Source organism: Peromyscus californicus, unplaced genomic scaffold, assembly GCF_007827085.1.
Source record: "Peromyscus californicus insignis strain IS unplaced genomic scaffold, ASM782708v3 Scaffold_5__1_contigs__length_169319896, whole genome shotgun sequence".
Lineage (NCBI taxonomy): Eukaryota > Metazoa > Chordata > Mammalia > Rodentia > Cricetidae > Peromyscus > Peromyscus californicus.
Window position 1 is genome coordinate 36,039,119 of NW_026294573.1, and position 12,532 is coordinate 36,051,650.

At 42.7% G+C, this 12,532-nt stretch overlaps 1 pseudogene; it reads left to right on the forward strand.

The window, feature by feature from the left end:
* Positions 1-11,183: 11,183 nt before the first annotated feature.
* On the forward strand, positions 11,184-11,664 carry LOC128096964 (ubiquitin-40S ribosomal protein S27a-like; annotated as a pseudogene).
* The last annotated feature ends 868 nt before the right edge of the window (positions 11,665-12,532 follow it).

A 12,532-nucleotide genomic window follows, 5' to 3' on the forward strand; every position in this document is an offset into this window, starting at 1 on the left:
ACTTGGGCATAAGGCTTCAGCAACATTCCTTGTAACCAAGACACTACTCCATAGTCAAAATCTGACCCCTGGGATGGTGGGACCTGCCCCCTCCCACCTTCCTGCCTAACACCTCCTAGATGTTCCATGCAGTGGCCACACTGGTGAAGAAGAGACAACCAGGCACTTGGCCCTGACCCTGAAGGGTGATAGTGTGGTCATGTATCAGGCATGGGAGGGAAGCCAGCCCTTAATTGGGTCTGGGTAAGTCCCAGGGCCACAGGCTCTCACTTCAGTGACACAAGGTCTCTTCTGAAAGTTTCTTCCACGAACAAGTCCATTTGAGATTCCACCTCTTCTTATGGTTGCCAACAGAAAAATGTGAATAAGCGGGGTTGAGTTCTAGGGCCTTAAAACTGAGAAAGACCACACTATGCTATCACACTCAGAGTTGGTTCATCTACCATGCCAGTGGGCAGGAAGATCCAGAGAACACATGGTCAGCTTTCTATTGCTGTAATAAACACCATGGACAAAAACATCTTGGGGAGAAGAGGGTTTACTTGGCTTATATGTCCTGATCACAGTCCATTAGAGGGAAGCCAAGACAGGACTCAAGGGAGGAACCTGGAGGCAGGAGCTGATGCAGAGGCCATGGAGGAGTGCTGCTAACTAGCTTACTCCCCACAGCTTGCTCAGCCTGCCTTCTTCCAGAGCCCAGGAACTCCTGCCCAGGGGTGGCACCACCCTAGTGGACTGAGGCCTCCCCAGGTCCATCATTAATCAAGAATAATTCCCTATAGACTTGTCTATATTACTAATGGAGGTATTTTCTTTTTAAGATTTATTTATTTCATGTGCATTGGTGTTTTGCCTGCATGCATGTCTGTGTGAGGGTGTCAGATCCCCTAGAACTGGAGTTACAGACAATTGTGAGCTGCCATGTGGGTGCTGGGAATTGAACCTCGGTCCTCTGGAAGGACAGTCAGTGTTCTTAACCACTGAGCCAACTCTCCAGTCCCCTGGAGACATTTTCTTAATTGAGGTCCCTCTTCCCAGATAACTCTCTAGCTGTGTCAATCTGGAAAAAAAACAAAACAACAATAACAAAAACCAGCCAGGACCATATGTCTAGGCATGGATGAACACACGTCTTCCTCAGTACAGCTTCCTTAGGAAGACTCTGAATTAGGAAGGATGGCACCATCTTGAAGACTTCTGACCATATAGTGATATATTGTGTACCCCAATAAAACTTGCCTGGGGATCAGAGGACAAAGCCAGCCACCATATTAAACATAGAGGTCAGCCAGTGGTAGCACATGCCTTTAATCCTAGCCTTCAGGAGGCAGAGAACCATCTGGATCTCTGTGAGTTCAAGTTCACACTGAGAACAGAGCCAGGCATGGTGGCACATGCCTTTAATCCCAGCACTAGGAAGGAAGGAAGATGGCAGGGCACAGAAAGGTATATAAGGCATGAGTAAACAGGAAGTCTCTCTCTTGAGGCTGAGGATTTCGCAGAGGTAAGAACATGCCTGGCTTGTTCTGTTTCTCTGATCTTTCAGCTTTCACCCCAATATCTGGCTCCATTTTTTTTTATCAAGACCTTTTAAGATTCGTGTTATATGATCATATATCTGAAGCAATCCTGTTGGCAAGGCGTTCTTCAAAGATGATTCCTTAGGTAAGAAAAAGAAATCCTAGCTAGAACTACAATTTATATGCATTCCTAATGTAAAGAAGAAGAAAGGAGGAGGAGGAGAAGAAGAAACTGGGTCTTGTCGATTGAAACATATGTTGAGACAAGCACCTTCGCACCTTCACTTAGTAAGTCATTCGGTTGCTTGTTGGGGTAGAGATCTGCACTCTGAAGGGAGATGGGGATGCAGAGAAATGCAGCTTTGCCCAATCAAGTTTCCTTATCTGTTGAAACAAACAGGCAGAGGTAGATTAACAGGAGGGAACACCTGTATGCCTAGGTGCACACAAGAAACTTACAGAGGGGTCAGATGACTGAGGCTTAAATCCCTTCTTCAGAGCAGAGTGCAAAGGGAAGGGGCTGTAGGCAGTTTCAGGGGGATAGCAGGAGAGAGAAGGAGCCCAGAACACAGATAAGGGTCTGGGGTAAAGCTTGTTCGGGCTCCCGCTTCCAGGCTCTTCCCCTATGATATAAGTCACGGCGCTCCTTGGTTCGAGACATTTCAGTAAGACATCTGAAAGCCACTGTGCTCCTCTTGGTGGATCTGGTCTTTAGGAAGGCTTCTGGGGAAGCCTCTTCCTGCTGGCCCTCAAGTGCTCTCAACCAGAGGTACAAGGGGGCATATTTTGGAGTATTTGTCTTTCTAAGCTCCCAAGGACCTCAACAACATAAGGGCTCACGATGACGCTGTTCACTTGCGCCCAGGGGAGTGATTTGCTGATAGTGCCAACCAACTGCAGCTAAACATCTTCCTAGAATAAACATGATTTACAAAGATTCCTGCAAGAAATATGAGTTGAGATAGAAACAAAATGAACAAGCAAATGTGAGCATAAATAATCATCTCGACTCTTAGGAGCGCCTAGGTAGATAAGTAGATGAAAACACCTTCAAGCTAACTGGACCCAAGAAGTCCACAATCTTTCTGAAATTATTAATTTTTCTGAAATAATTAGTTATTGGCTGAATGGACTTCTGTTGCTGCTGTATGTAGTATACTGAATAAACCTATTTGCTTTCTTTTAAAAGTGGAAGGGGAGGGAGCAGCCTTTAATCCTAGCACTTGAGAGGAAGAGGCAGGCAGACCTCTGTGAGTTTAAAGCCAGCCTGGTTTATATAGCAGAGCTAGTTTTAGGCCAACCAGCCAAGGCTGCATAGTGAGACCCAGTCTCGAAAGAAATTAATAAATAAATTCAAAAGTATGGATTTAGATCTATCATGATGACTCTTCCTATGAATGTATTTATTGTACCTTAAGTTATTAACTGATTATGGCATTTTATAAATTAATCTACATATATAGGAGGAAACAATATGTGTATCATTTTAACTGATAGGTAGACATGCTCAAGAAATTCAAAGACCACTATTGTAACTTATCTGTGGCTCGAGTTTTGTCATCATAAAAGTGAAAATAATTATTATTTTTCAGAAAAATGATACGACAAATTTTATTTCTCTCTATTTTTTTCCTTGGAGACAAGGTCTCATATAGCACAGGCCTGCCTCAAATTCAATACGTAGCTGCTGATGGCTTTGAACTCCTGGTCATTCTGCCTCTGCTTCCGCAGTACTGGGATTCCGGGCATATGATGCTGGACCTGGACCACACCTCAGAATTTGTGTTATGTTCTTTAATGTCTGGATTGTCATTTTCTGTCCTTGAAAAGTCTCTGTATCTCTATGCTTACTTGTAGGTCAGTCCCAAGTAACCATCAGGATTATATTACAGTGTGGATCTTCAATGAACGGTTGTAGGAGTACCAAGGAAAATTCCAATAAACCAAGGTAATAGCGTTGGCAAATTAACAAGATAAGCAATATTTGGGCCTCCAAACTTTAAGTCCCTGAAAGTACCACTTCACTTGAAAAGTATTACGCTGATTGAAATGAGCCACTTAGCATTCATTGGACACAAGCCCGCCAGGGGTTAGACTGCACGCTGAGGACAGAGAGAATCCGTTACAGGTCTAGAATTTAGAGTTTTCCTTGCCGAGATGACTGTGGCCACTTCCTACCTAGTCTATACTATTCCTGGGCTGCAGCCCTCGCCAGCATGTGACTGACAAGCCCATCCTCCTCCTTCCGTTCGTTCATCACTCATTCCCAGCCCTCAAAGCCTTCAGTGGCTCTCTTGTCCCGTCAGGGTTTCATCTGTTACACACTGTCATGTATTATTCACCCCCCCACTCTGTCCTAAGTTATTGTGCATAACTCACCAGTCTAGGTGTCCTTGAGAGAACTGAACTCAGTCATCAGGTGACGAAAGGAGCTCCGAGTCCCCTGGGCCCTTGGGAATTGCTCTCTGACTCGAGGGGATGACACCTCTGAGGCAAGGATGCTTCAGCCTGATCTATAGTGCAACTTGGAAGAGTGAAAGGCAAAGAACTAGCCATTAGCTGGCTGCATTCTGCCCATAGGAGAAAAGCACTAGAAATACGGACCGTGAAGATTTCAGTCATAAGTCTCAGGGCCACTCATTTCCTCTGGCTGATGAGATGCCCTGACCCATTTAGGTTACACAGATCTAGTTTGGATTCCAGCATTCTTCTCATTTTGGATATGGATAAAATATTCTTCTCTTTTTATTACTCATTCTTAAATCCTATGAGGGTACCAGTTCACTAATCTTTTTCATTATTATTTTTAACGTTTTAAAGGTTTATTTATTTTATTATGTGTAGTAGTGTTTTTGCCTGCATGTGTTTATGTGTACTACTTCCATGTCTGGTGTCCATGGAGGCCAGATCTCTTGGGACTGGAGTTACAGATGGTTGTGAGCTGTCGAGAAGGTGCTGAGAATCAAAGCTGGGTCCTCTGCAAGAGCAACAAGTGTTCTTAGCTACTGAGCCAACTCTCTAGCCCCCGTCCATTTTGCTAATTTTATTTTATAGGTATCTATAGACTGAGGATGTCTTTGACAAGGTCTCAAACATCCTGTTTTTAAAAAGTTCTCTTTACTGTGGTGTGTATTTTCACTGTGTATCAGCTGGCATTCCGGTTTGCACCTCACCTTTGTTCACTGTGAGTCTGATCATCTTACTACATTTAACTTTTTTTTTTTTTTTTTTTTTTTTTGGTTTTTCGAGACAGGGTTTCTCTGTGTAGCTTTTCGCCTTTCCTGGAACTCACTTGGTAGCCCAGGCTGGCCTCGAACTCACAGAGATCCGCCTGGCTCTGGCCTCCCGAGTGCTGGGATTAAAGGCGTGCGCCGCCGCCGCCGCCGCCGCCACCACCACCACCACCCGGCTACATTTAACTTTTATTTGTGTGTGTGTGTGTGTGTGTGTGTGTGTGTGTGTGTGTGTCTAAGTGTGCAGGTGTCCGTGGAAGACAGAAGAGGGCATCAGATTGCCTGCTGCTGAAGGAATAGGTGGTTGTGAGCTGCTCAACATAGGTGCTCTTAACTGTTGAGCCTTGGCTCCAGCCGCTACCCCAGCCCTCTCATCTAAATCTTATAATCTTGGTTTATAGGAATCTGATAACTTAAAAGGTAATCAAAAGATGAAAATGTGAGGTAAGAGAAAATATAGGAGAGTATGCTTTAAATCTTGTGGTTGAAATTCTCCTCTTTTTTTTTTTTTTTAAATTGTTTTTGTTTTTCAAGACAGATTTCTCTATGTAGCCCTGGCTGTACTGGAACTCACTCTGTAGACGAGGCTGGCCTCAAACTCACAGAGATCCCCCTGCCTCTGCCTCTGCCTCCCAAGTACTGGGATTAAAGATATATGACAACACCACCTAGTGAAATTCTCCTTTTATAATATCTAAAAATCTAAAAGTTTAGCAAAACAATTTTAAAATTAAATTATAGAGTTAAAAACACAATAAACAAAATTGAAAGACATGATAGAATGGAGTGACATATTTGCAATGTCTGTAATGATTAAAGGGTTAATAATTACAAATACCAAAAGAATCCAAAAATGAATAAAGAAATAACCTCTCCACCATGATCAAAACATAGGAATTAGGAAAGTCACAGACAATAAACATTTGAAAATTTACCCATGTTCACTTTTTTTTGTTTTTTTTTTTTGTTGTTTTTTTTTTTTTGTTTTTCGAGACAGGATTTCTCTGTGTAGCTTTGTGCCTTTCCTGGATCTCACTCTGTAGACCAGGCTGGCCTCGAACTCACAAAGATCCACCTTCCTCTGCCTCCCGAGTACTGGGATTAAAGGCGTGCGCCACCACCACCACCAAGCGCAATATACACTTTCTATAAGACTAAGACAGCTTTAACAATTTATATGAATGAAAGTCCAAATTTGAGCTGTTATTACAAAGTGCTAGAGAAGTTGAACATGGCAGCCCTTGCCTGTAACCCTAGCACTCACAGAGCTAAAGCAAAAGAACCAGTAATTCAAAGCCAGCCGAAGACACATGGAGTTCAAGACTAACCCGGGACCTGGGCTACACAGCAAGATCTTGCCTCAACAAATGAACAAGACCCCACACTGCACCACACATACGCCGTCACCACAGAAACAAGCACCGTCAGTTGAGTGACTCATAAATGATAAAAAATTATTTCTCACCGTCTGGGAGGCTGAGGTCAGGGCGTGGAGTTGGTTGGGTTTTGGTGACGGTCCATAGAGAACAGAGCTGCAGTCGCCAATCCTGCAGACAGTTGACTTCTCACTCTGTCCTCCCCTGGTGGAGAGCTAAGGTTTTTCGTAAGTGGCTTAATTAGCCCCCAAAGGTAATTGTACAGCATTAGCTAACTAATTGAGAGTTTGATTTCAGTGTGTGATAGAGGAAGGGGGAGGAACCGCTTACACAGGCATCCAGTCTGCAATAGAAAACTACGCCACTGCTAGTTAGCTGCAAAACTTCAGTACAAGTGATAAGGAGTGTCCACCAGCTAAGCTTCCTTTGGAAAACATTTGCAAGCATTTCCAGTTATGTCCCTTACTATTGGACTGGAAGGACAACCGGGCCGAGAATACAATTCATGAGTTTCATTTTCTTCCCCTCAGAACCTTGAAGTCACTGTGCCATTGTGTTTCTGATGCTGAACGCTCCCTTAGCCCCAGAATCTTTATTCCTCTCTTAGCTGACTTGATTTCATCTTAAGTACCCCTCCCACAGAGAAGTGATCATATACTTTGATTTTTCTAAACTCTTACTTGTTTAGAAATGTCTCCTTTGGCTTGTGTGTGTAGTTGACATCTTAATCAGATGTAGTATTCTTTATGTTTGTTTTTGTTTTTTTCCAGACAGAGTGTCTCTGTGTAGTCCTGGCTGTCCTGGCACCCACTCTGTAGACCAGGCTGGCCTTGAACTCACAGAGATCTGCCTGCACTAAAGGCGTGTCCCACCACTGCCTGGCCTAAGTATAGTATTCTTGACTCAGTACTGTCAGAAGTCTGTTTAGTTTAATCCTGGGTTAACAGTCTTTGTAGCTAAGCACACACTCACCCTTAGCATACATGTGTGGGGAGACACATGCCCCCCCTCCAAAGGTTTTAGGTTTAGCTTACCAAAGATACCTCTGCTCTGGTTACTATTTTATAGTATCTCAAAGGAAAGTCTCCTCTAAGGGGATATTTTATGTCTTCAGAACATTTGCCATTTCAGAGTTTTTGTTTTGTTTTGTTTTGTTTTGTTTTGTTTTGAGACAGGTTTTCTCTGTGTAGCTTTGGAGCCTGTCCTGGATCTTGCTCTGTAGACCAGGCTGGCCTCGAACTCACAGAGATCCACCTGCCTCTGCTTCCTGAGTACTGGAATTAAAGGCATGTGCCACCACTGCCCAGCTTCTTTCTGACTCTTAAAACATAACCTGTGAGAGAAGGGGCCACATCTTGGTCTCTTTAATTTTCCTTCATCCCCAGCATCAATGATAGGGTTGTGGATCTAGAGATGGTCCGCAGTTACAATCGTCTGCTGCTCTTGCAGACGACCTGAGTTTGGTTCCCAGAATCTACATGAGCCAGCTCACAATCATCTGTAACTCTCGCTCCAGGGGAACCCAGTGCATCCATCTTAGAGTACCCGTACTCTTGTGCACATAGCAGCACACACATAATTAAAATCGTAAAATTTAATCTTTTTAAAAAAAACATCAGATCACCTTTCAAAAAACACCAGAGTTGTTTGGTAAATTCTGTTTTTTATTTATTCATATTTTTGAGACAGAGTCTCATGTAATTCATGAGACCTGCAAGTCACTATATGGATGACCTTGAATTCTTAATTCTCCTGACTCCACCTCCAAAGTTCTGGGTTACAGGCACGAGCTGTGTTTTGGTAAGTATTTATTTCTAATCTTATTATAAATTATGCAGTGAACATTCTTGGTACACGTCTATCTTGAATTATTTAAATCTTCAAGTGTCTGGGAGTGAGATTACTATACTAAGAGGCATACACATTTGATATTGTGCTAACCCATTGCCAAACTATTTCCAAATTTATATTATTATCCAAAGTACTCTATTTCCTTACCTATGAGCAGAGTCAGTTTTCCTAATTTTGCCAACATATAATACCTCATTATTTTGCTCATATTTTCCTTCTATGGTTAATGATTTTCCTATGATCACTTGTAGTTCATATTTTGTAAATTGTCTCTTTGTGCAATTTGAACCTCCCCTGGTCTTTATTGGCAGTTTCTCTGTTGGTTATTAGCACTTCCCAATTAAAAAGTAAAAAGATCTCTGTTTGTTGTCCTTTGGTATAGATTATGGTATACAAGATATTTACACCTGTCTGTGCCTAGTATTTGATATATCCTGGCTTTGGGGACATGTCTTGAAAAACGTACTTCACCTCCAAGAGTATATAGTATTTCCACATAGTTTCTCCAAGTGTTTTTGTGGTTTTCTTTTCTTGAGTCTAAGGAATAAGGTGAGTCTTTCTTCCTTCTTTCCTTCCTTCCTTCCTTTCTTTCTCTCTCTCTTTCTCTTTTTTCTCTCTCTTCCTTTCTTTCTCTCTTTCTTTCTTTCCTTCCTTCTTTCATGACTGGCCAGTTATTCCAAAATCATTTGCTAAATTAGACAATGTATCTCCACTACTTACATTTAGTGACTATTGTATGCCTGGCACTTTCTAAATCCTTTATATACTTAATCTAGTTTGGTCCTTACATCAAGTGGTGAAAAAAAAATCAGGTTTGCATTTTAACATACAGCAGGGGTGAGGGAGAACAAGAGAAAAGGAGAGAGACTGTCTCCCATGAGGAAAGTAGATTGGCAGGGTGTATTAAATTCCCCAGAGAACCAGAACCAATAGAATATATGTATATGCATAAGGGGGAATTTATTATGGGAATTGATTTACATGATTATGGATGTTGAGAAGTTCCCTCCTTTACCCTCTGCAAGCTGGAAAACCAGGATACCTACTGGCGTTTCAATCTGAGAACTGGAAGACCAGTGTTGTGTGTTCTCAAATGCTATATGTGAGGACCTGGAATTCTGATGTCTAAAGGCAAGAGATGATAGATGTCTTACATCGAGTAAAGAGAGAAAATTGACGTTTCTTCCACGTTTTTGTTCCATCCAGACTGTCTGTGGATTGTCTGGTGCCCCCCCCCCCCCCCCCCCCCCCCCGCTTTACTGGCTAGTCTCCATTATCATAGCAGATATCTGAGATAAATTTATGAGTTTTTTTTTTTAGTTTTTGATTTTTGGAGACAGAGTTTCTCTGTGTAGCTTTGCACCTTTCCTGGAACTCACTCTGTAGCCCAGGCTGGCCTCGAACTCACAGAGATCCGCCTGAATCTGCCTCCTGAGTGCTGGGATTAAAGGCATGCACCACCACCACCTGGCTGGCTTACAGTTTTTTAAAAATTCCAGCTGTGTGGTGATGGCACATGCCTTTAATACCAGCACTCGGGAGGCAGAGGTAGGCGGATCTCTGTGAGTTCGAGGCCAGCCTGGTCTACAGAGCGAGTTCCAGGACAGGCTCCAAAACTACACAGAGAAACCCTGTCTTGAAAATAATAAAATAAAAATTCCAGTATATTGTTGATGCCTGTAGTTTGGGGGCCAGCATCCAAAAATACATCCTGATGAGAGAGCGTGAAAGGCAAAACTGATCACCTTACGGCAGCGGAAGCAAGAGCAAGTCTGGGCTGAGATCCCAGCATCTTCTCCATGGGCAATCTCCCAAACCTCTTCCCATCAGACGCCCTCTTAAAAGCTCTACAACCTTCAGTAACTCCAAGCTGAGGACTCAACCTTTAACACCTGAACCAACACTGGGGGGGGGACCCTCAAGTTTGTATAAAACCATAGCACTCCATCTACTCATTCTGATGTTAGTCTTGTCCAGAAACGTCCTCACCAACACACTTCCAGAGACAGTGCTTTGCCAACTGAGCATCCTTTAAGCCAGGCCAGTCAGACTGATATATAAAATTATCTATCACAGATAGAAGAATGACTATAAGAAAACTATTTGTCTGTCTGTCTATCTCTCTGTCTGTCTTCTATTCATCATCTATCTGTCTGTCTAGCTATGTATCTATCTGTCTGTCTTCTATCTATCTATCTATCTATATCTATCTGTCACCTATCTATCATCTATCTATCTATCTATCTATCTATCTATCTATCTATCTATCTATCTATATCTATCTGTCACCTATCTATCATATATCTATCTATCTATCTATCTATCTATCTATCTATCTATCTATCTATCTATCTATCAGTTTTTGTCATGTAGTATCTGGTGGCCTTGAACTCGTTCTGTAGCCAAAAATGACCTGGGTTCAGTTCCCAGCACCCGTATAGTGGCTCACAACCTTCTGTAACTCCAGTTCCAAGGGATCCATGCCTTCTTCTGGCCTCCTCCAATACTAGGCACAAACATGGTGCACAGACATACAGGCGAACACTCACAAGCATAAAAATTCGAGAGAGAGAGAGAGAGAGAGAGAGAGAGAGAGAGAGAGAGAGAGAGAGAGAGAAAGGCAGAAAGGAAGAAAGAAAGACAGACAGACAGACTATATTCTAGAACAGTGGTGCTCAACCTGTGAGTCGAGACAACTTTGGGGATGGAAAGACCCTTTACAGGGGTCAAATATCAGTATTCTGCATATCAGATACTAACATTATAATTCATAACAGTAGCAAAATTACAGTAGCAACAAAAATAATTTTATGGTTGGGGGGTCACCACAGCATGAGGAACTGGATTGAAGGCATTAGGAAGGCTGAGGACCTTAGAGTGCATGGCTCGTGGTAATATTGGACGGAATGAAACCTCTTAGTCGGTTGGGGTGGGGAACTGGATGAAGGTGATTAGTAATGACTTGGCCCAGGGTGGTGGCAGCAGAGATGGAGAAAGTACGATAGTAAGTCGTGGTGGTTATTTAAATATGAAGAGAAGCCAGTATGATACTTAGGAGCTGGAGGCAGGAAGAATATCATGAGTTTGACCCCAGCATGGGCTACATAGTGAGTTCTAGACTAGCCAGGTATACATAGCAGGACCTTGTCTCAAAAGAAATAATAACTTTCCGATCTACCAATGGCAGTGGAACAGCCACCAGAATGCAGATTTTCATAAAGACCCTTCCAGGAAGACCATCACACTTGGGATTGAACACTCAGACACTGCAGAAAGTGTCAAGACCACCATCCAGGACAAGGAAGAAATCCCTGCTGATCAGCAAAGGCTCTTTGCTGGTAAGTGGCTGGGAGATGCCAGACTTTGACCATAGCATTTAAAAAGAGTCCCCCCTTCATTCTGTGTTGAGACTCCGTGGTGGTGCTGAGGAGAGGATGAAGTCCTACAACATTCCCAAAAAGAATGGACAAAAGAGGAAGAAGCTTAAGTTGACGGTGCTGAAATACTATAAGGTGGATGGAAATGGCACCATTAGCTCCCTTCGCCGGGAGTGCCCTTCGTGCCCTTCTGATGAACGTGTGTGCATGAAAACATGCACTGCCATTTGACAGACATTCCTGTGGCATGTGTTGTCTGACTTACTGCTTCTCCAAACCAGAAGACAAGGAGTTGTGTATGAGTTAATAAAAAGGCAGGAACTAATAAAAAAAATAAGATGAGCAAATAAATCAACAAGAAGATATTTATGGATAAATGCATAAAATATATTCAATACTGAAAGGGTAAATTTTAATGTGACGCCTCATAGCTTCCGTCTCAAATGCCAATTCTAACTGTATATATGTTCATTAAGTTATATAAATTGGCGGTCTGGTTAATTTTGGTGTGTGATGTTTTCATTTATGTGCAAGGTTTTTTTTATAATAAAGTTTATAAAGTAAAATAAAAATCAAGAGAGCTGGGCATGGTAGCACATGCCTTTAAATCCTAGCACTTGAGAAGTTGAGGCAAGAGGATTGCCATGAGTTTGGTCTACATATCAAGTTCCAGGCTGCCCACAGCTACATAGCAAAATCCTATCTCAAGCAAATTAATAAGAAGAGAGGAGAGGGACATTTCCAAGATAGCTTAGATTTGGGGAAGACGTGGTTTTAGTGGGTAATGACAACTTTACTCCTGGACTCACGGAATTGAAGGTAACTTAGAGAGAACCATCTGAAGAGGCCAGGGGAGCAGTTAGAGCTACCCGGAACTCCAACAGTGTGACTATGAGGCGCATGCGCATGCTTATTGGAACTGAAGCCACGAAAAGAGTTGCACCACGTAAGGAGAGGTTGTTGAATAAACAAACAGAGATGAGCTCTTAGAACAGATCCCTAGAAAACTCCCATGTTGAAAGGTTTGCTGGAAGAAGGGTCACCAAAATGCCTGCGAAAGGGCTTAGGGCGCAGACCAAGAAAGAGACATAACGGAATGATGGGCTGGGAACGTTATGCTAGATAAGCAGGGGAAGGAGACAGAAAAGGGTGAGAAGAAGAAAACCAAGGTGCCG